Raw genomic sequence first — 26,561 nt, 5'->3', positions numbered from 1 at the left:
TTTGCAATTTGTTTCATTTTAATTTTTCCCCATATTTTTATTCATGGTAACAACATATTGTAATAACAATAAAAGAAATTAAAAGTGAGGGAAATTCTCCAGGCATCTGCCTATGAATGCAATTCTTTTATTTTCCATGTTTCCTCCCAGGAATTATCTATATGCTGGGAAGGCAGTTCTCTGCGACTTCCCAGAATGAAAGATTTAGAAGAAAGGCAGAACTCTGCGTCTAAAAAGTTAGGGGACATTGGCCACATCACTTAACATCTTGGGTATCAGTTTCCTCATATTTAAAATGAGACTATTGGACTTGTTGAGTTTTTAATGCATCCTTCCAGTTTAAAAAATATTTTTATGCTTTTATACTTGCGACGGAATGAGTCTTACTTGGAAGCATCATATTTGGGGAACTGGAAATGTTTAAAAGCTGAGAGAATGGTACTGGTGAGTGAAAATGGTGATTAGGAATGCCACAAACAATAGACAGGAGCAGAAACTGAAACTCAACGGTAACCTTCTGGTAAACAGACTTTAAAATAGCTGCTTGTTTTGTTCTAATTCTAGAATTTCCCAAACTTGTTTGCGAGGCTTAAAGTTTTTCTAACAACGGCTTAGCCTTCTGTCAAGAAATATATCTACCATTAACCACACAAATATTACATATTTTTAAAGTTTATTTATTTAGTTTGAGAGAGAGAGAGAGAGAAACTTGAGCGAAGGAGGAACAGAGAGAGGGAGAGAGAGAGAGACTCCCAAGCAGGCTCTGCATTGTTAGCACAGAGCCTGAAGCAGGGCTCGAACTCATGAACTATGAGATCATGACCTGAGCCAAAATCAAGAGTCGGAAGCTTAACTGACTGAGTCACCCAGGCACCCCAACCACCGGCATGTTATATTAATGTCGTTAAAGATCAACAAAGGATCAAAAAAATATTCTTCCTTTTAAAATTTTATGGTTGCGTGCCATATATACAGTTTGGAATGATGCTTGTCTTAATCCATTCGGGCTGCTATGATAAAACTACCAGAGACTGGAGGGCTTAAACGACAAGTATTTATTTCTCATAGTTCTGGAGGCTGGAAAGTTCAAGATCAAGGTACTAGCAAATCCTGCTTCTGGTCAGAGTGTCTTCCTGGTCCGAGGAGGATCCCTTTGAGTGTCTTCTTACGAGGGCACTAATCCCGTTCGTGAGGGCTCCACCCTCACACCCACCTCCCGAAGACCCCACCTCTTAATACCATCACTTCAGGGGTCAGGATTTCAACCTACGAATTGGGGTGAGCCCAAACATTCAGTTATTAACAGTGTTGGATCAAAGGGGCTGTTGTCTCCACCGTGGACTGCTGTTAAAGGTGTACTTATCTTTAGCTTGCTTTCACTACCACTTTGAATCAAGATGTTCTGGCCAGAAGTATGGGACCTTATTTTAACGAGATGAAAATAACAGTGGGTACAAATCTTTCAAGTGCTTTTACAGGCAGCTAGATGATTTCCTTTCCCCACCAGTTCAATGAGAACTGTTCTCAAATAGGTGGATCACAGACGTAGAGCACAGCTCGGTCAGTCAACCCGCTCCTGAACGTCACATGCAACAAGGATCTCCACGTTGAGGCGCAGGCATGGACATTCCGGAACCAGGTTATTATTCTGTAATTCTGACCGTTCGTGAGTTGAACTACATACAGGCAGTCCTTCCTTTTGCAGTACTCTGTTAACTGAAATGTATGGCTCGATATTATTGCAGATGGGATCTCAGTTAGCAGAGAATTGTGTAAAGCAAGGACACAGTCCCCCCGTGCACACGTTTTAGATAACATGGCGCCTTGCAAAGGTGAGAGCGTTCTGTATCACAATCTGGACACGAAGCCCCTATTTCAACCTCAAGAACTTCTGATGGCTACACAAGATTTGGCAGAGTTCTGTTCAGAGTTGTAAGGTCTGCAAAGGGACTGACGGCCACGTGAGCAAGGGTCGTCTTAACTTCATTGCCAAGCAGTGCTATCTTAACGTATGAACTCCCGCAATATTTTTTTTTTTTTTGGATGTTACAGTGCCTGTGATGTTTCTGATGAATTACTTCGAGGCTGAGTAAATTTGATGATTGTCAAGAAGTAAGAAGAGGTATTAAACGACAAAGGGCAAGTAAACGCTAACTCAAATGTCCAATTGGAGCACGGCGTTGAGAAGCATTCGGAGGTCCCACGTGGAGTTGACAGGTACGTGTAGAACAGCTTCTCAGTTATGTAGACGGTGGAGAATGTATGCCACATACTTACCACTCTTGCATAAGTACTAGATGATATTATTACATATCATAGTAATGTTAAATCAGCTTCTATTATAAATGCTACGTATAAAACATACAGAGAGGGATTCCTGGGTGGCTCAGTCTGTTCAATGTCTGACTCTTGATTTTGGCTCAGTTCATGATCTCATGGTCATGAGACAGAGTCCTAGGGTCAGGCCCCGTGCTGGGCAGGGAGCCTGCTTGGGATTCTCTCTCTCCTTCTCTCTCTGCCATTCCCTCCACTCACTCTCTCTCAAAATAAATAAAGAAACATTAAAAAACATTTTACAAATAGAGAGTTCTAGTAGGATTCAGACCATATTCATAGGTCTTCAGATACAGCAAACCTTTTCCAGGTTCCAGAAACTGAGAAAGCTATATCCTGTATGCACTGACAGAGGGGGTGACAAGTAAACCCCAATTGAACTCAGCCCAGGAACTGTCCAAGAAGTTGCGGTATGGCAATGGTCATTCCATATATGTTCTATGATCTTTTTCTCACAAGACACATCGCTAAGGCCAATGTGTACTTTTCATATATGCCTCCGAGCCAACATCAATCACCTTGACTGATCTCTGATTTCAGACAAAGGTGCAATGGATATTTTCATTTAAATGAAACTTACAAGGCTTACCAGGGTAAGCTTGTACTGACAATGCCTCACTTCAAACATGCACACGGCATCTTTTCTCCTCCAGAAGCCTGGCCATATTTTCTCTGAGGTATCATGTTCTCTTCAATACTGCAGGGACCTGAATGGCCAGCTGGCACATGTATGTAAAAATGGAGTTAAAGTCACGGAGCGAAATCCCTCAGTCAGCAGGGGACTGAAGCCAGTAGAGTAAATGGACGTGCGTCCCTCCCTCAGGTGGGCAATTCTGAGATGTATCTTACACATTTCTCCGGAACTACTAGTGGAAAGGAGCCCCCATTGCCTACAGTGATGACCTTGATAATGCATCTTTTGTCAAGTTTTCCTCCCTCTCTGTTTTATTCTCCCCTCCCTCTCACTCTTGATTCCTGGGATTGCCTTCCAAATAAAATGCCTGAATATAAGTCTTCATCTCAGGCTCTTCTTTAGAGGAACTTATTACTAAACAGTACTCTTTAAAGTTGCAAGGATCATATGGTTAATGTTGCTGAAAACCGCATGATAAATGGATGGTCTGAGGCCATATTTCATGAAGAATATTCTGTTTTTCATCAATGGAAATTGTACAAGATCCTACTAAGAAGGAAAAGGTCTGTAGCTTGGGTCAAAATGGCACAACAAATGCCTATGCTTGCTTGCCATTCCCACACAAAATTAGAAATGACAAAAAAAAAAAAAAAAGAGATTCTTTATAACATGCTGGAACCCAAAAGACTGCCATTGATGGATTGAAAATCTGGAGACATCCTCGATTTCTTCTTCCAAAAGGAAGACAAGTTTGCTAGCCAATAGCACATGCAGAATAGGACTTCTATAAAAGGTAGAGGCACCTCCACAGAGGCTCTAAGCCCAGAGGTAATAGGGTCAGGAAGCAGGAAGGGGGTCTAGGGCAATTGCCTGGGTGATTGTTTTGGTAAACCGCGGGAACAGCTAAGAAGTCTGGTGTTTCTCCTCCCTACTCCTTCATCCGGCAGTAGTTTGTATCTAGTGGCTCATAGATACAGCAGGGCTCTTTAACCCCAAGCTGGAGCAGAGAATCAGAGCAGTGTCCAACATCTTTGAGGATACTCATGACTAACGGGGGGGCTGCACCAAATGGTAAGCTACTTACATCCCCAAGCAGAATTAGAATTTATTCCTCCCATAACAAATGCTAACAGCAGTTCCCAAGAATTTCCACAGACAGGGGCACAGAGAATCTCAAACATAAAGCACATAACCAAAATCACCACGCCTTTTAGTACATCAATATGAGGTCATCGCATTCAGCAAAGAGTAGAACTAACACCCCAAAAAACAGAGTGAATAGTAAAGAGACGAAGACATAAGGAAATATAATCATATGACAATTTAGCATCTGATGAAAGTGCTATTCAATTTTAGTGACAAGTAGATGGAATAGCCACTAAATAAGAAAATGTTATTTAGCTTTCTTCCCCATTTTTTTATAATAAAAGTAAATTTCAGGTGAAAGGAGAGTATTAAAAGACAACATGGTTAAATATTCTTCCAGTTTGGGCAGGAGAAAGACCTAAGAAAGGTAAAAAAAACCTAGAAGGAACTAAAGTTTCAAATAGTTGCACTGAAATAAAATAAAAAACAGAGTGAAAAAGTGGGAAAAATTGCAACACCCCCGGCGGAAAAATAGCTTATCACTTTCAAATATAGTGTATGGTTTTGTTAAGGTTATGAGGAAGTAAGCATTCATAAATTGCTAATGCAACCTCTTTGGAGGACAATTGGGTAACGTTTGTCAACATTTTATTTATTTTTTATTTTTTTAATAAATTTTTAAAATGTTTTTATTTATTTTTGAGAGAGAGAGAGAGAGGCAGAAAGAGAGGGAGACACAGAATCTGAAGCAGGCTTCATTCAGGCCCTGAGCTGTCAGCACAGAGCCGGAGCCAGGGTTCAAACTCATGGACCACGAGATGGTGACCTGAGCTGAAGTGGGATTCTCAACTGACTGAGCCATCCAAGTGTCCCTGTCAAAATTTTAAACGTGTGTACATTTAGACTTGGACGCTCCATTTCTAGGGACTCATTCTGTAACATATTCACACTATGTGAAAAAGCTAAATATGCAGACATGTTTACTACGGTATTGTTTGTAATGGCAAAAAAAAAAAAAAACCAGTGATAATCTTAATATTTCACAATAAGACAGTACATAAATAATTTATGGTGATCCATAGAGAAGTTTTGAGAAAGTATTTTTTTTTTAAATTTTTTTTTCAACGTTTATTCATTTTTGGGACAGAGAGAGACAGAGCATGAACGGGGAAGGGGCAGAGAGAGAGGGAGACACAGAATCGGAAACAGGCTCCAGGCTCCGAGCCATCAGCCCAGAGCCCGACGCGGGACTCGAACTCACGGACCGCGAGATCGTGACCTGGCTGAAGTCGGACGCTCAACCGACTGCGCCACCCAGGCGCCCCGAGAAAGTATTTTTTAAAGAGATAATTCTGTATGTATGGATATAAAATTACCTCCAAAATTTTATGAGTGAAATAATGGAAAGAAACCCAAAAACAGTCATATTTCAGAAGTATGTTTAACATACCAACTTTTTTGTTTAAAAAACATATAGGCTCACAGATAAATATATGCTAAATATGCATAGAAAATTTCTGGAATTCTATACCCACAAAAAAGAAACTGTTGATATAACTTGCTTTCCAGAAGCCTCTGCTGGTTCTGGCTAGGAGGAAGACTTAATTTTTTATTTGTCCATTGAAGCTTTTATTTGGGGGGGAGGTTTGCTTTTATGATAAGCATGAATCATCTTTTCAATGAAAAATTTTTAAAAATTAAAGTGTCATCATTAATCTCAGAAATATAGGATAGGATAAATCAGGAGTAGGCTGCTATAAAATAACTCTTTAGATGTCTTGAAAATGAAAAAACATGATCATTTAAATTTTAAAAATCTAAGGAGATAGAATGGACTAAACAGATTAGCTAATAAAGACTGAATTCAGAAGCTAAAACCTCAAGTTGTGAATGTTCACAGATTAAAACACAAAATAGCAAAGAAATACAAAAAATAAAAGAAAAAATTAAGAGACCTGGAAAATAGATCCAGAAATTCCTTTATCTGTATAATAAGAGTTCTGATGAAAGAGAATAAGTATAAATGGCAAGGAAGAATCACTCACATTAATAGAATATTTTCCATGAATTTTCAGATGGAAAGAACCATGTGAATGTCAAATAATTTGAATAAAATAACATCCACACCCAGACCTACCACAATGGAATTTGAAAAATAAGAATAATGGAGAAAAAGCCCTAAGCAAACCTATGTTATTGCAGCGTTATTTACAATAGCCAAGCTGTGGAAACAACCTAAGTGCCTGTCAACAAGCAAATGGACAAAGATGATGTGCTGTGTACACACACACACACACACACACACAGTGGAATATTATTCATCCATGAGAAAAAAGGAAACTCTGCCATTTACAACTACTTAGATGAAACCAGAGGGCATTATGTTAATGAGATTAGTCAAATAGAGAAAGGCAAATACTATGTGATATCACCTATATTTGGAATCTAAAAAAGCTGAACTTAGAAACAGAGTAGAGTGGTGGTTACCAGGGGCTGGGGAATGGAGGCAATGGGAAGATATGGGACAAAAGGTACAAACTTCCAGTTATAAGATCAACAACTTTCTAGAGCTCTAATGTATAGCACGATGATAATAGGTAATACTATTGTATAGGTATGTATACTTCAAAGTTGCTAAGAGAGTAGATCTTAAATGTTCTTACCACAAAAAAGAAATAGTAATTATGCGAGGTGGTAGAGAGTTGGCTAATGCTGTGTTGGTGATCATTTTGCAGTATATATAAGTGTATCAAATCAATGTGTTCTATGTCAACTCAAGCAATTGTATGATAATTATATTTCCAGAAGGCTGGGACAAAAAGAATGATGTATGAATGCTCATAAACAGCACAGACAGTAGAAGACAATGGAGCAATATATTCACGGTTTAAAAAAGGGAAAATGATCCTCCCATTATTACCCACTCAGCAAAGTGTTGTCAGGGTAAGCACCACACTCACTCAGAGGAGAGGACGCTATAAACAAACTTCCCCAGGAACCTGGACATTTGCTGGGTGAGGCTGGGTGAATATCTTCAGACAATCAATCAGTTTAGTTGAAAGCAAACATTTCGTTCTCTTAGTAAAATATAAACAAAAGAACAAGAACATTTCATCAAGCTCTTCAGGGAATTATCTTTAAGTTAAGAACTTTGATGATTTCAATATATATCTGGTAAAGCTGATTAAAATCCGTTGGGTAATAAATGTAGCCCAAACATTTCATTCGGACAAAGCACTTACATGCGTGAAAATAAGTATATGCGCACAGAGACACGCACACAGACACATGCAGATTCCACCACCGGTGCTATGAATCATTATAGCCCAAATAGTTTAGCAAACACAATCCTTTATGCTGAAAAGTGGATTGAAGGGTGAAAATCACTGGATAATGTATTCCAACACTTTCCCAAGTCCTCCACCAGTTTTCCCATTTTTTTTTCTGGTTCTAATTCTTTTTGACAAATTATCTAGATACCTGGGTCAAGAGTATATTTCACCTCGTCTTATAAAACTACCTTTCTTTGTCAATGTAGATGTCATACCTGAGTCCCCTACGTGGGCAGCCCGAGTACGCAATAGGGAAGTTTTGCCTTACATTAAAAATTTAACAGAAAATAGTTTCTGCGGTAAGTATCGCGGCACCAAATGTTTTGCGCCCCCTTGTCTGTTGAAGTGTTTTACGCTTCTTTGCTTTACTGAAATAGCAGAAACATCTGCAACTCCTCCCTCAATCACTATAACACTTTATGAGCCCCAGATATACAAATAGTATCAGCTATGTGCAGTAACCTTATTCTTGGTGTTATTAATTACTTTCCATCATCCTACCGCTCAGCTGTTCGGATTGCAAAACAGATCATCTGTTTTGCAACTGACAATCAACAGTCGTGGATTTAAGTTAGCTATTTGACAAGTAGGTCCCTTTGCAAAGAGTGTCGTGTTAATTATTTCGAGAATCCGTGCCAAGGGAAGCCTTTGCTTGTTCTCCTGTAAGTCATGTTCATTTGCTTCTGTTTGTCTCCTTTTCTCTCCCTCCTCTACAAAATTTTTAGACGTCTAATATCTAGACACTCTAGGAAACAATTAAGTTGTTTTAACCTTTTGTGTAGCAAATTCATTCCAAATCTTAGACCAGCCTCTGATCATAATTCTATGTACACTGTTCTGACATCACATAAAAGATAAATATAAATGATAAGCATATCGGATCGAATATATTTTCCCAGATCGTTTGGATTGTGTTTTGCTTGCGTCTCAGTTTCTGGGGAAAATGATGATTAATGAATCACTAAATGCACATGACCAGAAGTTCACATGGGAAAAAGGTAAATTGGGAAACTTTCTATTCAAAGGTTGTGAGCAAATGATGTGTGAAATTGTTGACAAATTGCCTTCATTAAGCTTTTGAAGTGGACATTTTTTTTTCATAAATTTGGCTTCTGTTCAAATAGAGCCATGCAGAGTTTTGAGACATTGTCAAGGTATAATCTGCACTAATGTTTGTCCTTGAAAACTTTTATTTTTGGGAAAATTGGAGAAAGGTTAAAGTAGTGTTCTCCTTGGCAGTACTTACAGGGATAACACTCAAATCGAGAACATGGATTTAAATGCTGTCCCATTGGGGCGCCTGGGTGGTTCAGTCCGTTAAGTGTCCGACTTCGGCTCAGGTCACGATCTCGCGGTCCGTGGGTTCGCGCCCCGCGTCGGGCTCTGGGCTGATGGCTCGGAGCCTGGAGCCTGCTTCCGATTCTGTGTCTCCCTCTCTCTCTGCCCCTCCCCCGTTCATGCTGTCTCTCTGTGTCTCAAAAATAAATAAACGTTAAAAAAAATTTAAATGCTGTCCCATTATCCCCTAGATGCACAAAGAGAGCAGGGATGCAATACAAAGACCATTTTTTCCAATTGTTGATCTCTCAGAAATGACACCCTCTGACTGGGGGGGTCCCATATGGACCCTTAAAATTTTGCTCATCCCGTTAATGTTGTCTCTTTTCAGCTCAGTATCATGTAGTGTCATGGACAAAACCATGGTCTTGTAGTCTCTTGGGGGTTTAAACTCCAGTTCTGCTCTTTCCTAGGGGTGGTGTTGCAGACAACCAGCTGAATCTCTCTGTGCCTCGATATTCTCATCAGAAATTGAAAATAATATCTACAAAATAACATTCGGCTGATATATTTTTTTTAATTTTTAAAGTTTATTTGTTTATATTGAGAGAGAGAGAGCACAAGTGAGGGAAGAGCAGGAGAGAGAGAGAGAGAGAGAGACAGACAGACAGAGAGACAGAGAGAGAGAGATAGAATCCCAAATAGGCTCCGCACGGTCAGCGCCAAGCCCGCCTCATGAACTGTGAGATCATGACCTGAGCTGAAGTCGGTTGCTTAACCGACTGAGCCCTCCAGGTGCCCCGAGAATTAAATTTTAATTTGAGAATAATATATAAAGTACCTAGCTGCTACTTGGCACACAATAGAGTTAAGAAATACGATAACGTGTACTATTACCCATTTGGATACTCAGCAGAAACTTTGGTCTGAACTTTGGATCTGAAATGCCAAACATTATCCAGTTTTCTGTCAACTTTTATATTTATCTGTAAGTCCATCATGTGGGGTCTTTACTTTTGGTTCCTATAGGACCTGTCCACATTCAAGCCTTCTTTCCTCTGGGAATCGTCTTGGCATCGGGTATTTTGATGACATCTTTATACAATAATTCCTGCTTCTCAAAATGCTTTCCTGAAGATCTTCTCCTTTCTTCTTCACACAACTCTCCACTGGGTAAAAAGACATATCCAGCCAATGCCAGTGTGGAGACTAAGATCCAAAAATCCTGCCGCCCTGTCTCCAGCTGCCCGTAAATGTCGACAAGTATAAGCCGGTGTGGGCTCTTTATCAGGTAGGTTTTTCTGACAGAGTGTGTCCTTTCTAACAGTTTACCATCTGAAAGACATAGAACTTTGTCTCAGATCATTAAGGAATCGGGTATCATCTCCCAAAAAATGGCTAACATTTTCCAGTCATCAATTTTGCAGACAAATATCCTGCCAGATGCAGGTTCGAGCATAGACTGAATCTGCGAAATACCAATTTGTTTTCAATCCATGGTAGAGAAGAGTTGTTCCATAAATTCCTGTCCAGTTCTTGTTGTTTCAACCGATGCTCAGTCCTCCTTCTTTTTATGTAGTACAGACTCAGCAAGGGTCTTGTGGAGCTTCAGTCTCAAGAGTGAGTTTCAGGAGGCACTTGCGTGGCTCAGTCGGTTAAGTGTCTGACTCTTGATTTCAGCTCAGGTCATATCTCACACTTGTGAGACTGAGCCCAGCATCAGGCTGGGGATTGTCTCTCCCTCTCTGTCTGCCCCTCCCCCACTCTCTTGCACGTGCATCCTCTCTCTATCTCAAAAAAAAAAAATTTTAAAAAGACTGAATTCAGAGTTTGAACTCGACTGTTTGGCTTCTGGTGGATACTTCAGCCGTAAAACTTGCCATTTTTTGGTGGAAGGAATAACAGCCGTGGTTGGAAGGTCAGTAACATTGTGCCTCAGGTAAGTCACTATTTGACCAACGTGACTACAACGATCCTATCAAATGTCTTCTAAATTCAGACATTTGAATGCCACAGTGGACTAAAACGTCCAGATCTACATGTCCCCTCAGCTTGAGAGTCAAGGTCGGGAGAGGATGCTTAAGATATCAGGACGGGGGTGTCTTTGTCCCCTGAGCTTCCTACGACCTGGAGGATTTCAGAGTATTGGTTTGAAAGAAAGGCGGAACTGTGGTGTTTCACGAGGGGCCCCTCATCTCCAGGCGGTCTCGGTGAGAAGCCCATCTACTCCAGGGATAGCTGGAATCAGACAAAGAGTGCCTCAATATGCCCAGTTCTTGATCCATGTTCTAGGGAAACTGAAAGATATAAGCGGTCATTTTCTGTGGATCTGGGTGTCTCCTTCTGTCTCACGTTGCCTTTGGGAGACATGTGGCTAGAGTGACTCCTAATGTAACAGTTTGGGAAGAGAAATCGTCACCCAGGTGTATATATTTATGAACCGCGTATCCAATTATGTATCTATTCAAGTCATATACGTATAATCAGCACGCCAAGACTGCTTAAAATTGCAAAAATCATTGAAAAGTAATGGGACTCTTCCTAACATTTTACTGTCGGAGCCTCGCTGTTAACTTCTGTTAAAGTAACTTGCTGTGACTTTGCAAAAGTCACTCCGTAGCTGTAGACCTCAGCTTCCTTTCCTGTGATTTACCTGTAAGAATAACCCCTCTTTGTGTTTAGATTCTGTGATGATTGCTTCTTCCACCAATCCCTACCAGGCTATGAAGCACATTTCTGTCGATCTTGTACTTAATTCTCCTTTTAAGTTGGTTCTTGATGTCATTTTTACTATTTCACTGGTATCAAAGAAATGTATACACTGGGATTAGTGGGAAATATCAATGCGTCTACCCCACTGAGGGGCAGCACTCTGTACTAAAGTACGGGAAGCACCTGGTGGGCAACCTCCAGCTATTACCATGAGCTTTAGAAGTTAAAGCTATTGCAAGGCTCACCATCCCTGGGCTACTCAACAGCTTTCGTCATGAAGCAATGAAAATTTCTCTTTAATCCAGAATGTACATGAGGCTAAGAGTTGTTGATGATTCCTGGAATGTACATTTTGTAAAGTTTTAGACGTAAAATCGATAAGCATTACAATTTCGTAGACGTCATTATTAACTTGCCCATGGGATGCTGCAATTAAGTGAAAGATGGCATAGAGGCAGATCTTCTAGCTGACAGATAAAGGCGATGATGCACAGGAGGGTGACCAGTTATTCTGAGTAGACAGATAAGAAAATGTGCATCTTGTCTCTTGTGAAATATTTACCAGAGGGGTCTCCTGGAAGAGTTGTGGCGTCCCCCTATGCCTTTCTAAAGATCTTTTACTCTAAGAGAGATGATCTCCATTGATGAAAGAGAGATTAGAATGAACAAGACAGAACAATCTTTCCATCTGTTTCTCTTCTGCCTATGTCCTTCTATTGCATTGTGACTTAAGCTTTGTCTAGCTAACCTGAAACTACTGTCATTTTGAAGGTATGAGCAACCAGCCATTCAGAAAAAAAATCAGTCTCGGTTGGCCCTGACTCAAAGTTTGAATTAATTTCCAAGGCAACAGAGAAAATATAACTTTATTTAGACACTAAAAGAACTGTAGTCTTAGTTTTGACTTTCAATTCTACTTTCGATTTCAAAAATATATCTTGGTTTTCTTTTTGCAGGGTCAAATTCTTTTATTGAGTACCATTCTTTCTCGTTGATCCAAGCGATCTGAAGTTCAAGAACTACCTCCGACTGTGATCATATTGTGAGTATTTTCATCTTGATGAAACCATTCTACCATTTTGTTTTCTCAAGATAAATCATAACACCCACCTGAGAATGCACAGCCTGTCTATGCTTGGAGAAATGCATCTCTGCCTTCTCCAGTCTTTCAAGGTGTAAGGATTGACATCTGAGGAGGAGTTGGTCCACACACCATCAAGCAAGGACAAACCTGTATGTCAGTGTCATGAGAGTGCTCTGCCTGGCTTCTGCAATGGATTGATTATTTTTCCAAATAGTTCAAAACATCTGCTAGTGCCTAAAATCTCTCATTGATTTCTGGATTGCCTGTTTGGTTATGTAATACTTACACGGAGCACACCAGGCTACTCTCTAGTTTACTTCCAGATATAACTTCGGGGCTGATGTTAATCTGTAAAAGCACATGGGATTTGGATTTTGGCAATCCTGAAGACAGCCTCGCTCTCTACACACCATCTTAATGGTTGATGTAAGCCAATGGGTCCTGAATTTTACCTCCCGCAAGCTGGCAATTCCTAACTGATTAACTTCAACTCTGGAATTGGCTTCTACCCATTGGGTTGATGAAGCCAACGTCTGCTCTCCTTAAGGTCATGATCCTGAGCATACTGAGATCATTAAAGGCCGGGGGTGCGGGTGGGGGGAGAATGAGATGGGTTTTTTTGTATGTGACGATAGAGATTCCTTACTAAAAACCCCTTTATTTTAACATTATGCAGAGACTGATTTTTAAAAGACAAACCAGTAAGCCAATCGGCAACATAATTCTACTCAGCCTATAAACAAAGGAAAAAAATGATAGCTGCTTTCAGGATTTATTTCAATATAAAAGGAACGACTAGTATCATTAAAACACATGATAGAATATGATTAATACAGACGATAAAGGTACACTTTCTTTTGGTGCTCCAACTCGGACGAAATTATCATCTGATGAGCTTCTCTTTTGGGTTAAATAGAAACTTCTCTAAAACTATTTTTTTTTTAAATGGATTCTTTATAACCAAAGTATTTTTTTCTATTTGGGGCTTGATTTAAAATATTTAAGATATTTAAAATCAGTTTCAGTCCTGTACAACTTTAATACAGATCAAGTGTTTTAAAATATTTATGATAGAGAAAATGATTCCATCTGGGCAGGGAATTTATTACTGGAATATCATACCAATTTGAATTGAAGCCACTGTGAGATTAATTTCTTCTCTGCTGCTGGAATATAAATGTGTTCTAACAGCTGCTTTCTGTAACTAAAGTGCAGTTATTTGCATACAGTATCTCCTACTCAATGAAATCCTATATATCCGAGGAAGTTTGAATGGCTTAAACAACAAACAAAGATTGATTATTAACGCAATGCCAACCGGGGATTTACTATAAATAACAAAGTATCAGCCTGTGCCTGTTTTGAAATCGACAGTTGTTATTTAAAGCTTTCAGAGAGATAATCATGAATTTCAGAAGAACTTGCTGATGTTTAAAAAAAAAAAACAAGAATTATACAGAGGGGAAAGATGGCCTTGATCAAACAACATGTTTTTCAGATTTATTAGTGATTAACATGTCAGACACTGTCTTTCGGATTACATTCCCTTTCACCAAGGCTAAGAGCTGAAATGATGAACATTTTTACAGTAATAGCATGTCATGAAAGATGTACAATAATTTAGACATTTATGTAATATGACTGGGGATCTGAGTAGGTACAGTTAGTGCCCATAATTTAGGCACTGATGATAATAAGGGAGAAGGGTTTCAAAGTAGGAAGCTACATTTGTCGTATTTTTTTTTCAGGGACAGCCCCATCTGACCGAGAGGCCATAGACGCAAGCAAAAGGCATGGAAGTCAGTATACCTTTAAGAAAAGTGAAAAGGACCACCTGCCTTTTAGAAGCAAATAGAAATGAACAGACCCATTAAAATGGAGACTAATTGGGGCGCCTGGGTGGCGCAGTCGGTTAAGCATCCGACTTCAGCCAGGTCATGATCTCGCTCTCCGTGAGTTCGAGCCCCGCGTCGGGCTCTGGGCTGATGGCTCAGAGCCTGGAGCATGTTTCCGATTCTGTGTCTCCCTCTCTCTCTGCCCCTCCCCCGTTCATGCTCTGTCTCTCTCTGTCCCAAAAAAATAAATAAACGTTGAAAAAAAAAAATGGAGACTAATTGAGAGTCAAACTGATTTGTGAACAAAGTGACACTAAATCAGATTCTCATGTTAGTTCTTAAAAGTCATATTTTCTTGTGTTTTCCTCTTAGGAAGAATTTTGCTGAGTTAGCTGAATGTGACTTTGGCTGGAGAGCTCTCTATTCTAAGTAAATCAGTCACTGACAGACTGCGTCTAAGGCAGCACTGGAGAGAGGACAGAGTCAGGGAATCCAAGATCTATATGTCCGTATCTCTCTGTTTATAATGATCTCAGAATGAGTCAAAAGGTAGTTTCTGGAAAGAAGGGAATGGAGAAAGTGTAAAAGGGGGGGGTACTCTATGTGCATTCAGGTTGCAAAAAGATTTGAACTCAATTTATTGTAGAAGTCTATATTCCGTGAAAACTACCAAGTTGTTCTCAAACAAAAGATAACAATTAGCCACTGGATATGTTTATAGTGCACCTCCCCGTAGCAAAATTTCTAATTTTACTCTTCATAGAACATGAGGTCATTTTATAAACAACTGAAGAAAATGCCGTGAGTAGCAAATGAGGGTGTGAAGTAGGCAAGGGGGCAAGCTAACAAGGTCAGCAAGTCTGTTACTTACATAGAGTCTGGAACCCTGAGAATCCCACTCAACTGTCACATTCCGGAGATGGCCATATCTATGGTCAGCATTTGCTACACAAATGGTGATTTTGAATCATTCTTGGGAGAGGAAAGGAGGAGGTTGTACATTTAACCACTTAGTTCTTGCGTTTCTGTTGGTAGGAATGTAAAGGGAAGTATGAAATTGTGGTCTACATTATTCAGAGGTTTTCTTTTTTTATTAGAAAATCAACTATTCTTGCGCCTTTTACTGAGAGACTGGAAAGGGAAAAGTAATATCTAAGGCTCATTAGGGAATATTTTTTTTCTCCCTTCTTTCTCCCTCTTTTCAACTCCTAAGACCTAATTTCGGGTGCATCAGAGTTGGTCTTGTATATTGTCTTGTATATTGTGCAGCTCACCCAACCCAAAGTAACAGCACTGAGACTCTACCCCAAAAGGGCTGCTGCCTATCTGTTCTGAACACCAGAACCTTGAGTGAAGCTATTGTTTGAGGTTCACCTGAATCCCTTATGTGCCATTACAGTGGCAGAGGGAGGGGGCATTTCTTTACCTTCAGACTCCATAAGGACACAGAAAAGTAGAGAATGCCCGGGCACCCATAATAGAATGAGAAATGCATATAATTTACTACAGAGTTGACATAAATAAAATAGGAATAAACATACCCACCTACAAATGCCAGGTAGTGTTCTATTAATGAGCATGTGGAGTTGTAAGAGCCTGGGGTTTACTCAAGCTATGTCATCCCTACCTTATGAATCTTTCCTTTTATTACTAACAGTTCTCTAATCCATATCTGCTATACCCTCGGATTTTTGGTAAGGAACATCTTGATCTTTCTTTCTCCAACCATATGGACCTTTTTGGAAATGCTATTTGCAGTGGCTACATTTCGTCTGGCACACTGGAGGACTGTATGGTGATTTCTCTACTACTCCTCGCCTTTATTCTTTTGACATTTAATGGTAGACTCTCTTCTCTGTGCCAATCATGCCTCTTGGTTCTTGCCCTCAAGGAGCTCAAAGTTGACTGGGAGATGGACAAATAAAAAAAGATTAGGAGGAGGGGAACACAGGCATATGTCATTTGTGGGTGAGAGGAGTCGGAGACAATGGTGGCCTTCTGGACTCAATGATCCCTTTCCTTTCTCCATGACTTAAGAGGATGGATTAAATGGAGAGAAACCTCTGGCCTTAGGAGCAATTTGGGAGATGACGGCACCAACCTCATATTGTCCTTTTAGCAGATAAAATCAAACTGTAGACCAAACACCTGTTCTATCTACACTATGTCTCTCAAGAATGATGAATTTCAGATTTTGATAATTCCGGAAGGAAATTTCACCTTTTGTGAATGGTACATTTGCACCATTTTTATGAAGCTTAGCATCAACACCCTTAATTTCCTGTTTAACATATCATTTTTTTAAAAAAAATAAAAACTGACTTAAATATAAAACGCTTTTTAAGCTGAAGATAATTTTAAGGGGGACACATCCTGTATTAGGGACTATTACTAATGATTTAAATTTGTTATTAATATTTAAATCCTTGTTCAGAATAAAACTTACATTACAGAGTGAAAGTAGACCAACCTATTTCCTCAAGGTATATGTTGTTTTCTTCAGAATGCATTAACCGGTATGGGGATTTCCAAAATTGTTGCTAGCTAGGTGTCCTCGGGCAAACTCCTAACTTCTACGGGCATGACTTTTCTTGTTTTCAGAAAGGAAACGATTGAAAAGATAGTCTCTTAGGTGACTTCAAATCCTCTATTGGTTTCTAAGTTTCTCCTAACGGTCCTGTGAGTGAGTTAATAAGAGAGCTGTATGAGCTGATGCAAATTCTTCTCAAGAGCAGCAAGATGTACATACTCGGGGGAGGGAAAGTATTGGGAAAATAGAATTAAGACAAAGGAAGTGCTGTTGGCCTTCCCTTGAATAACAAAACCAACATTGTGGATTTTTATAGCCTGACTGACAGGAAAAATCCGACAACAACTAGATTACCGAGAGCTTTGGTTTCAAAAGTTGTTAGGACTTGGCAACACTCTAATGCTTTATGGAGACAATGCCTTTGGGAGAAAAGTCCTGCTGCTGGCCTGTCACTGAGGAAAGGAGACTGGTAGCTCTAAAACATTTCCCCTGATGGCCCAACTGTATTAAAACTGTTACCCATTTTCCATACCTTCCATCCCCAGTGGTAGGGACTGGGCTTAGCCCTAGATTGGTTGCAATTTGCTAGTGTTGGGTGAGTTTCCATCTTGATGGATGTTCTTAACTGGATTTCTGATCAGCTGAATGAGTGAGGTCTATGGGCCTTATAGATGACATTTGAGAGATATCTGCTTCATTTAGTTGCTGCTTGGTGGGAACAAATAAGTCAGGGGCAGCTTGGAGGAGGGGGTTGTGGATGGCGCTTGGAAAATGACAATGTGCACTAAAGCACTGGGAAACCTTGCAGAACAGAGCCCCTTGCAATCTGATGTGCACCCAAGAATATTTTTACCACCCTCTTCTCCACTCAAATCCATTCGCATCTCATGGGATTCACCTTGGGACATGCTTGAATGCAATTTGTTGTGATTAGAAGCAGGGTAGTTCTAGTTATTGATCAAGTGGTCACTTTAAGATCGTTGCCAGAACCTGAGTCAGTGGGTTTAGAAAGGAATATTTTTCATTCAAAAAGCTGGCAGCCATGTGTATCCTGAGGAGTCAAGAGAGTCATTAAAAAAAAAAAAAAAATTTTTTTTTTTTTATGGGGGCACCTGGGTGGCTCAGTCGGTTAAATGTTCGACTCTTGGTTTCAGCTCAGGCCATGATCTCACAGTTCTTGAGTTCGAGCCCCACATGGGGCTCCCTGCTGATAGCGTGGAGCCTGCCTGGGATTTTCTCTCTCCCTGTCTCTCTGCCCTTCCTCTGCTCTGTCTCTCAAAATAAATAAACTTAAAAAGTTTTTTTAAATTTATTTTTTTAATGGTTATTTATTTGTGAGACCCAGAGAGACAGAGCATGAGTGGGGGAGGGGCAGAGAGAGGAGACACAGAATCCAAAGCAGGCTCCAGGCTCTGAGCTGTCAGCACAGAGCCCGATGTGGGGCTTGAACTCACAAACCTTGAGATCATGACCTGAGCCGAAGTGGGACACTCAACCAAATGAGCTACCCAGGTGCCCCAAGAGAGTCGTGTTAGATAGAACATAGGATGACTGGGGGACCAATGGGAGAAGCCTAGGCAAGGCAGATACTCCTTGTTCAGCTGGAACATCAACTGTCATGTTGAAATTAAAAATATTTCTTTTCATATTTTATCCCTTGATAATGAGAAATTATTTAGAAAGTTTCAAGCTGGGTATGAAGCAGAGATAGTGCTGGGAAGTATTGGCTCTATTGTTTGTCCAAAGAACCTACATTCATGGAACACATTATTGGATACTGGTCTAGAGTATGCTTTTTGGAAAATGTGGTTCTGTTCAGTCTCTTAATCTCTCCTTCCTAGAGCCTAGCAGGGCCCATATACCTCTATACCTCCTAGTGTGCCCTGGGTCCCTTGTGCTGGTCCAACTATTTTCAAGTTGTTCTTCACTGAGCCAGAGACTGGCTTTACCTCTTTTGGATGGACAGGTTTCACGTCTCATCTATGATTGAAAGCCAGCAGCAGAATGCAGCCTGTGACTTGTTGGTCAAGCCAAGGTCTTGACTTTTACCTCTAAGCCCAACCCCTATCCTCCTGAATTGTCATTCTTCTCTTCCTCAAAGATGACAACAGGGGTGTTCTACCACGATAGCTTGCTTCGGGAGCACCTTACCATTTTGTTGGGTCTCCCTTTTGATGTGGACGGCTCCTTTGTCAGTTCCAAATACGGCTTTGCTCACTGAGAATAAGAGAAATGACTCCGTGTATATTCTCTGTTGGCCTGTGGTCACAGTTCCTTTCACTTGCCAGGCAAAAGTTGGGGCCAGTGTGAGAGAAGGTCTTCCCAGGAGGAGGCAGTCATGTTGACGTTATACATTTTGTCCACTGGTCTCTTTACACTCAGGGAAGCAAACACTCCCATCTTAGGAGGATAGAGCTAATATAGCATTTTCCATTCACCCCAAAGACAATTGTGTTAGTGTGTCTAGTGTATCTAGATGTTTTTTCTTTCTCTTTTAGCAATTCTATTTCTTTTCCTGTTCATTAGGCAACAACATCGACTTCATTTACTCAGTTTGTCACCAATGTATTCATTTATTATGTACTGAATATAATACACTGAGTGTAAAAGAAAAAAAAAACATGGTCTCTGCTCTTGAGAAGTTCAGAATCCAGAAAACATTTATGTTAGCAGCCAACAAAAATGGTCAGTTAGTATTATATAGAAAATACAGCGTAGATATAAAAAATTAGTGACTGGGTAGGAGAGGAATGGAGGGAGGTTGCTGTCATCCTGAACATGAAGAAATTATTAGATCTGTTCTTTGAAAGGACAGCAGAAATTTTTCAAGTAAAGAAAGGCATGTGAATGTATTTAGGGAATATGAATGAGGCCAGGGGGGAAAGAGAGGGAAGGTTGTTCTTTGCTGGTGATCCATACTGTTTACGAATCTAAGCATTATTAATAGAGAAAAGTGGAGCCCATAGAAACAAATCTCTCCTAATGTACTGCCTCTTCTTTACCCTCAACGCCCGCTGAAGTGCCCTCTCTTTCTTCTTCATATTATGAGTTTATGAGGCAAGACAGGAGGAAATAAAACAAAATGTGTTTATATCATAGAAAATCGTGTTTCTGTAAAACTAGAACAACCCTGTTCCCAAAGACAATGCAATTAGTATTTCTATTTAACAGGCTAGTACGTTCATCAGAATTACTCTTATTGTTCTAGAGTCTTGCTTCATCAAATGCCCACTGCTGCATCAGAGCCAGGCAACACTGAGACATTTATTGGCACACTCAGATGATGTTTCCAGAATGCAAGTGTTTACGGTATTGGATAGTACAAGATAGCAACAAATATTGGTGTATGGGTGGGGACGGGATGGAAAAGCTTTTTTTTTTTTTTTAATGTTTATTTATTTCTGAGACAGAGAGAGACGGAACAGAGAGGGAGACACAGAATCCGAAGCAGGCTCCTGGCTCCGAGCTGTCAGCACAGAGCCCGACGCAGGGCTCGAACTCACAAACCGTGAGATCATGACCTGAGCCGAAGTTGGTGGCTCAACTGACTGAGCCGCCCAGGCGCCCCGGGAAACCTTTAATATTAAGCACAGGGTCTTTGCTCACCCTTCAGGGCTTGTGACAAGAGCTATTTAGTCAAACTTGCCTTTTTTTTTTTTTTTTTTATCAGAAATACTTAGCTAAAAATAAAATGTGTGTAGACAAACCGCCAAAGTTTAGGAGCTTCTGCAGAGGGGCTGAATAACGATCATAATGGAACTATGAGGTTCAGTAATTAGCTTTGTAAATTGTCACATATATGCTAAGTAACTGATTTGGCAATTGACGAAGGCAGTCCTAGGGATGCACGAGTGATTGGACAGGACAGTTTAAACCAAGGGCCTGGGAATAAATTTTTGGAGGCTAGGAGGGTGAAGGCAGTTGGAAATCAGTCGGCATCCATTAAACTGTTAACCCTCAGGGATATAGGCGCGTCTAGCATCTGCTACAATTGCTAGTGAAGGGAAGAGAGGGAATTATGGTTGGGGCTATGTGGGTGAAAGGGAATGTTATCTAGAACATACCTGGAAGGGTTAACCTCAGATGGGAGCGTGGAAAGAATAAGAGGCACAGATCCATGGGACTGAGTGGAAACGTGGGCCTAGAAAGTTCTCTTGTTTCTGTTTTCTTAGCAGATTAAAAAATTCAAGTCATCAGCTGAGAATGAGGATTCGTGGGTGCTGATGAAGGTTGAGGAGACAGATGGTATGAAGCAGCCATCTAGGAGAGTGGGGCACTAGATGGCTGGGACAACGGAGCACGGTGGGCAGGTCCATTTTGGGTTAGGGTACTGGTGTATTTTTCTCAGCCACATTCAGCTGAAGTCAGTACAATATTTAAGTAGATAGACAGTTGGTTTTCTGGGTTGTGGTTTGGCCAATTAAGTGCAATAACACAGCATGAGGTCGGAGGAGTTGAAAATGATTTTTAATGATGGATAGGAACTAATCTTCCTAAAGAGGGAACTGAGACTGTGAGGGCAGTTTGGGACGGTGCAAAGTGGGTCAGATCACTGGATAGTGGGTCTGCATGTAGCGAACATTGTCACATTTCAGTAGCGTGAGGTGAGGAAAAAGAACCCAACTAAGTTATGGTAATATAGGAAGTGGGCTGGAAAGATGGGAGGCCATTATTGGAAACGTGTACTTGAAGTGAGTTTATAGTGGTGCCAGTGGCTGAGGTGGGACAGAGACTATACTCATTCAATAAAGGGGCTTTGTGATCCATCAACTCCTGGGGTGTTGGAAGGATCATCTCCCTGTATATCGAAATCGCTGGGAACGTGGACAAGCGATGTCCACATGGGGATGTGGACAAGGGAGTTTGGAGAGTGGAAAATGAAGCAAGCACTGAAATCTTCAAACGATGAGCCAGAGTCATCTCTGGGGTCTGCGTATAACCATACCCAGGAGGGACAGTTGATGTTATCAGGTGATGATGTTGGGATTCAGAACCGGGTTTTTTTTTTTTTTTTTTTTTAATGTTTATTTATTTTTGAGACAGAGACAGAGCATGAACGGGGGAGGGTCAGAGAGAGAGGGAGACACAGAATCTGAAACAGGCTCCAGGCTCTGAGCGGTCGGCACAGAGCCCGACGCGGGGCTCGAACTCACGGACCATGAGATCGTGACCTGAGCCGAAGTCGGACGCTTAACCGACCGAGCCACCCAGGCGCCCCTGGAACCGGGGTTTAAGGAGGCTTGGATAAATGACCTGGAAGCTTTGGCAAGATGGATGTCATTGGATTTGGATTCAGTGGAGTGGTTTGGAAAACAGAAACAAAACCAAAACACAATAGGGAGAGAATGGGAAGTGAGAAAGTATGGGCAGTGAGCACAGATGGCTCTTCAAGGAATTTTGAAATGAAAGGGCAAAGAGAAATCGAGCAGAATGTAGAAGACGTGGGCCAGTTCCTGAGGGAACAGGAACCCTGGAAACTCTCTCGGTGAAGATTCGTGTAGAGGTTTCCCAGGAAGTGTTCTCCGCCATAGTTCTGGTACGGAGTGCTGGGGAGCAGGGCTGGGCAGAGGGAAATGTTGGGCGGCGATGTAGCTACAAGCACAGCCTAAGCAGATGAAGGAGTTCTGAAGCTGAGACGGATCTTCAGAGATTACGGAAGTAATCAGGCCTGCACAACCTACCTCTCCGTTCCTAGATACAACAACTTACTTGTGTGTGATTCCTGTCTAATTGTTCTCTCAAGTTTAATGTGTCCAGAGCACATCTCTGGATACCAAACTGCCCCTCCGGACAACCAGTCTTATGGTGCTTTTCCCCCATCTTTCCAACCACCATCCACCCTCTTGTTCCAGCAGAAACCTGGAGGCCACCTTTCATTTTCCTCTTATTTCATGCAAGACGCAGTCTGGTGAGTTTTGCTGGCTCTGCCTCCAAAATACACCTTGAATCTGGCCATTTTTTACTTTCTCCCACTATTGTGCTAATCAAAGTCCCTTTTTTTTTTCCCCACCTGTTCTAGGGCTGGGGCATCTTAACGGGTCTCTGGGCTTCTAAGAGTCTGTCAGTTCTCCACACTAAAACCTGCTGATCTGAAAAATATGTCAAATCAAATCAGTTCCCTACGGAAAATCACCCTGCTTTGCGTTACAATTAAAAGGAAGTTCAAAATTATTATCATGCTCACAAAACCCTATGTGATCTGACTTGTGCTCCTTTTCCAGCAAACCTGTAAAGTTTCCACTTATTCACAACATTCAGTCCATATTGGCTGCAAGAGATTATTTTTCTTAATTCTTCAGTCTCCTGTCCTGTGACCTTGTAATGCACAAAAGTGAGCCACGCAGCTCCCTCGTGTATCGGATTGAGACTTAGCCATGCGACTCTCTTTTGTTTGTGATGCTTATGAAGTTTAAAGTGTGCTTGCAAAGTTTGGTCTGGCCTTTCTGAGTCCTGTGACCCACTCTGAGGCACTAGATACCTTCACCCCTTCGGCCTGGACTCCAGGGGGACTTGCGGGGGAAAGCTGAACTTGATCTGAATTCTGGCACCAAGCCCAGGTCACCCACAAGCCTGAATAAAAGCAGCCCCACTTGCTCTACAGTCCTATGGGCAACAAACTGAGACATGCATTGGGTTTGGGGATAGTCTGTTACATCACATCATCATAGCAATAGCTGTTTGATACACTGGCCCCCTGTTGGCTTTGGAATACACCAAGCTCATTCTAGTCTTAGGGACTTTACATGTGTTGTTTCCTCTGTCTGGAATACTCTTTTCCCCACATCTGCATATGGCTGCATTCTTTTCATTGTTCGACTCTCAGCACAAATGTCACATCCACAGAAACGCATTCTCTGATCACTCCAGCCGTAGTAGCCATTGCCACAAAAAAAATCACCTCCTATACACCTTGCATAAAGCCTTTTCCAATCACACCCTACGTGCCCGATTTCAGCTAGAAATGGGAGGGGGGTAGTTGGCTCAATACTGACAGTTCTTTGAGTTTTGCAGAGAAAGGTGACATATATGTGGAAACTGCTTATATCAGGGAATTGACTTATCACTACCAGAGAACAAAAACGCACTTTTTTGCCCTTGAAGCAAATTGTAAGTTCTATTAAAACTTCTTTTTCAAGAAAGTCACAATGGGGGCGCCTGGGTGGCTCAGTCGGTTAAGCGTCCGACTTCAGCTCAGGTCACGATCTCACGGTCCGTGAGTTCGAGCCCCGCGTGGGGCTCTGGGCTGATGGCTCAGAGCCTGGAGCCTGCTTCCGATTCTGTGTCTCCCTCTCTCTCTGCCCCTCCCCTGTTCATGCTCTGTCTCTCTCTGTCTCAAAAATAAATAAAACGCTAAAAAAAATTAAAAAAAAAGTCACAATGAATTCCAGGAAAGTTTTATATTATTCATAGCTGAGAGAGAAAATGTGCTGTAATATTCCATTGTTATTTTGCATCTTTCTTACTAGCATGAGATTTTGGTTTTAAGTACAGACTAAGTCTTGATAAAGACATTGAAATACAATTTGTTCATGTGGAGTAAATGTGTATTATTTATATATACAGTAATATATTAGATATGATCGAAAGTGAATAGAGTATCATTTTAACAGGTCAGTATTGTGGGAATTTTGCTGTTTTGTACACGTATATTTCCACATAATTCAAGTTTCATGTTTAAGTTTCAATCTATCAACATTTTTTTTAGTGTTTATTTATTTTTGAGAGAGAGAGAGAGAGAGAGAAGGAGAGAGAGAGAGCGAGGGACGGGCAGAGAGAGACAGAGACACAGAACCTAAAGCAGGCTCCAGGCCCTGAACCGTCAGCACGAGCCCGACGTGGGCCTCGAACTCACAAACCGTGACATCGTGACCTGAGCCAAAGTCGGACGCTTAACCAACTGAACCACCCAGGCGCCCCATGAGTATTGATCTATTTTAATACAGTTTAACTATTATGAATGGAAATATTGCTATATTGTCTACTTTTTCTTCCTTCTTAAATGAACAAAATACGTATTTCTTAGGTATGCAGTTGGCCTTAAGTAACAGAAAATCTAACAGTGCCCTGAAGACAGTTTTTATCCTTCCATGATAGTTGAGTTTGGAGGTGGGAGGTTGCTGATCTTGTTCCAGTGGCTTTATGTCTTCAGGACTCTAGGTGACCATCATTATAATTCTCTTGGCGTCTCCTTTAAATTCACAGGATGGCTACCAGAGTTTCAAAGAAACAGTAGAGTTGAATGTAGGAAGAAAAGAAAGGAAACAGTGGCAAAGCTATCTCCGAGTTTTATTTCCATAGCCAAATCTATTCCAGGTGCCGCTGGTGAATTTTGCTTACATTTCGTTGGCCAGGATATTGCCATACGGCCATTCATGACTGCTGGGGATTCTGGGAAAACAAGTATTTACCTTTTGAACTAGAGAGAGGAGAAAGGCAAGGGAGAAGGAAAGGGGAAATGTGTGTTGCGTGAGCCAGCCAACAGTGTTTGAAATATAATAGTTTTATGTATTAATTGTTAAACAGTAAAGTGGTGTTTTGGGGGGTTACTAAAGACTTAAGTTATGTGTATGTTCACCGTTATTACTGCGCTCTCTCTTTCTCTTTCTCTTTCTCTCTCTCTCTCTCCCTCTCTCCCACAGTGTGGGGTGATTGTTAGGGACATCAGGGCAGCCAGAGACTACATTTCCCAGATTCCTTTGTACCATTGTGGCCATCTAACTTGTCCTTACCGGTGAGTTGTGAGCAGATGTGATATGATATGACTTTCCGCTTACTCCTGGTGCCTTCTGCCAGCTGCATGTGGATGATGTGGTTGGTGAGTCTACAAGATGGAAGAAGCCAGATCCATGAATGAAGAATAATATCCAGTGGACTAATGACATGTGCTTAGACTGTTTTGTGAGCCAAAAGTAAACTTCTGTTGTATTAAGCCAGGTTACTAAAATGTACATGTTCGTTTGTTACAGGTGCTAACATTACCTTATCTAAGGCAAGGACGCATGTTTACATCACCCCGGGTTTTTCATTTGTTTCTTGTTTCCGTTTTTATTCAGTTTTTCCATGTCCCTGTAGAGACTTCTGTCATCACCCTCTCTATAACTAGCCTTAACTTTGTGCAGTTTGTCAAATACATTGAGCAATACTCCTTCCCATGCCTTGCTTCTAATTTTCTGTGTTCTTTTTAAAAATTTATTTTTTATTTTTATTTTCTTATTTTTTAATTTTTATTTAAATCCAAGTTCGTTCACATATAGTGTAATAATAGTGTCAGGAGTAAAATGTAGTGATTCATCACTTACATAAAACACCCAGAGCTCATCCCAACACGCACCCTCCTTAATGCCCATCCCCTATCTAGCCCATCCCCCCACCCAACACCCTTCCAGCAACCCTCAGTTTGTTTTCTGTATTTAAGAGTCTTTTCTGGTTTGCTAATTTGCTGTCTTCTAACAAGCCAGATAATTAAGTGTGTTAGGACTCTGAATGCTATAATACTCAGCGAAGCACATGAACTTTGTGATGCCGGATTGGGCTATTGTGGGGTCTTGGGTGGCTTATCCCTGTTATGGGATACTTACTTGATAAAGGACCAGTATAAATAAATATGGAATTACCTGTTGCACGCAGAATCAAGGGTGAAGTGCAACTGTTTGGGAGTGTGTGAATATTGCGATAGTTTGGATTAGAGCAACTCGCTATTTGGTTTTTCAGGGCTGGAAGGGAAACTTTGGTGAGG

The sequence above is a fragment of the Lynx rufus genome, unplaced genomic scaffold, assembly GCF_022079265.1.
Source record: "Lynx rufus isolate CCGP_SWC_20201006 ecotype Redwood Valley unplaced genomic scaffold, mLynRuf1.p SCAF_1, whole genome shotgun sequence".
Classification (NCBI taxonomy): domain Eukaryota; kingdom Metazoa; phylum Chordata; class Mammalia; order Carnivora; family Felidae; genus Lynx; species Lynx rufus.
Note: the sequence above shows the minus strand (reverse complement) of the source record.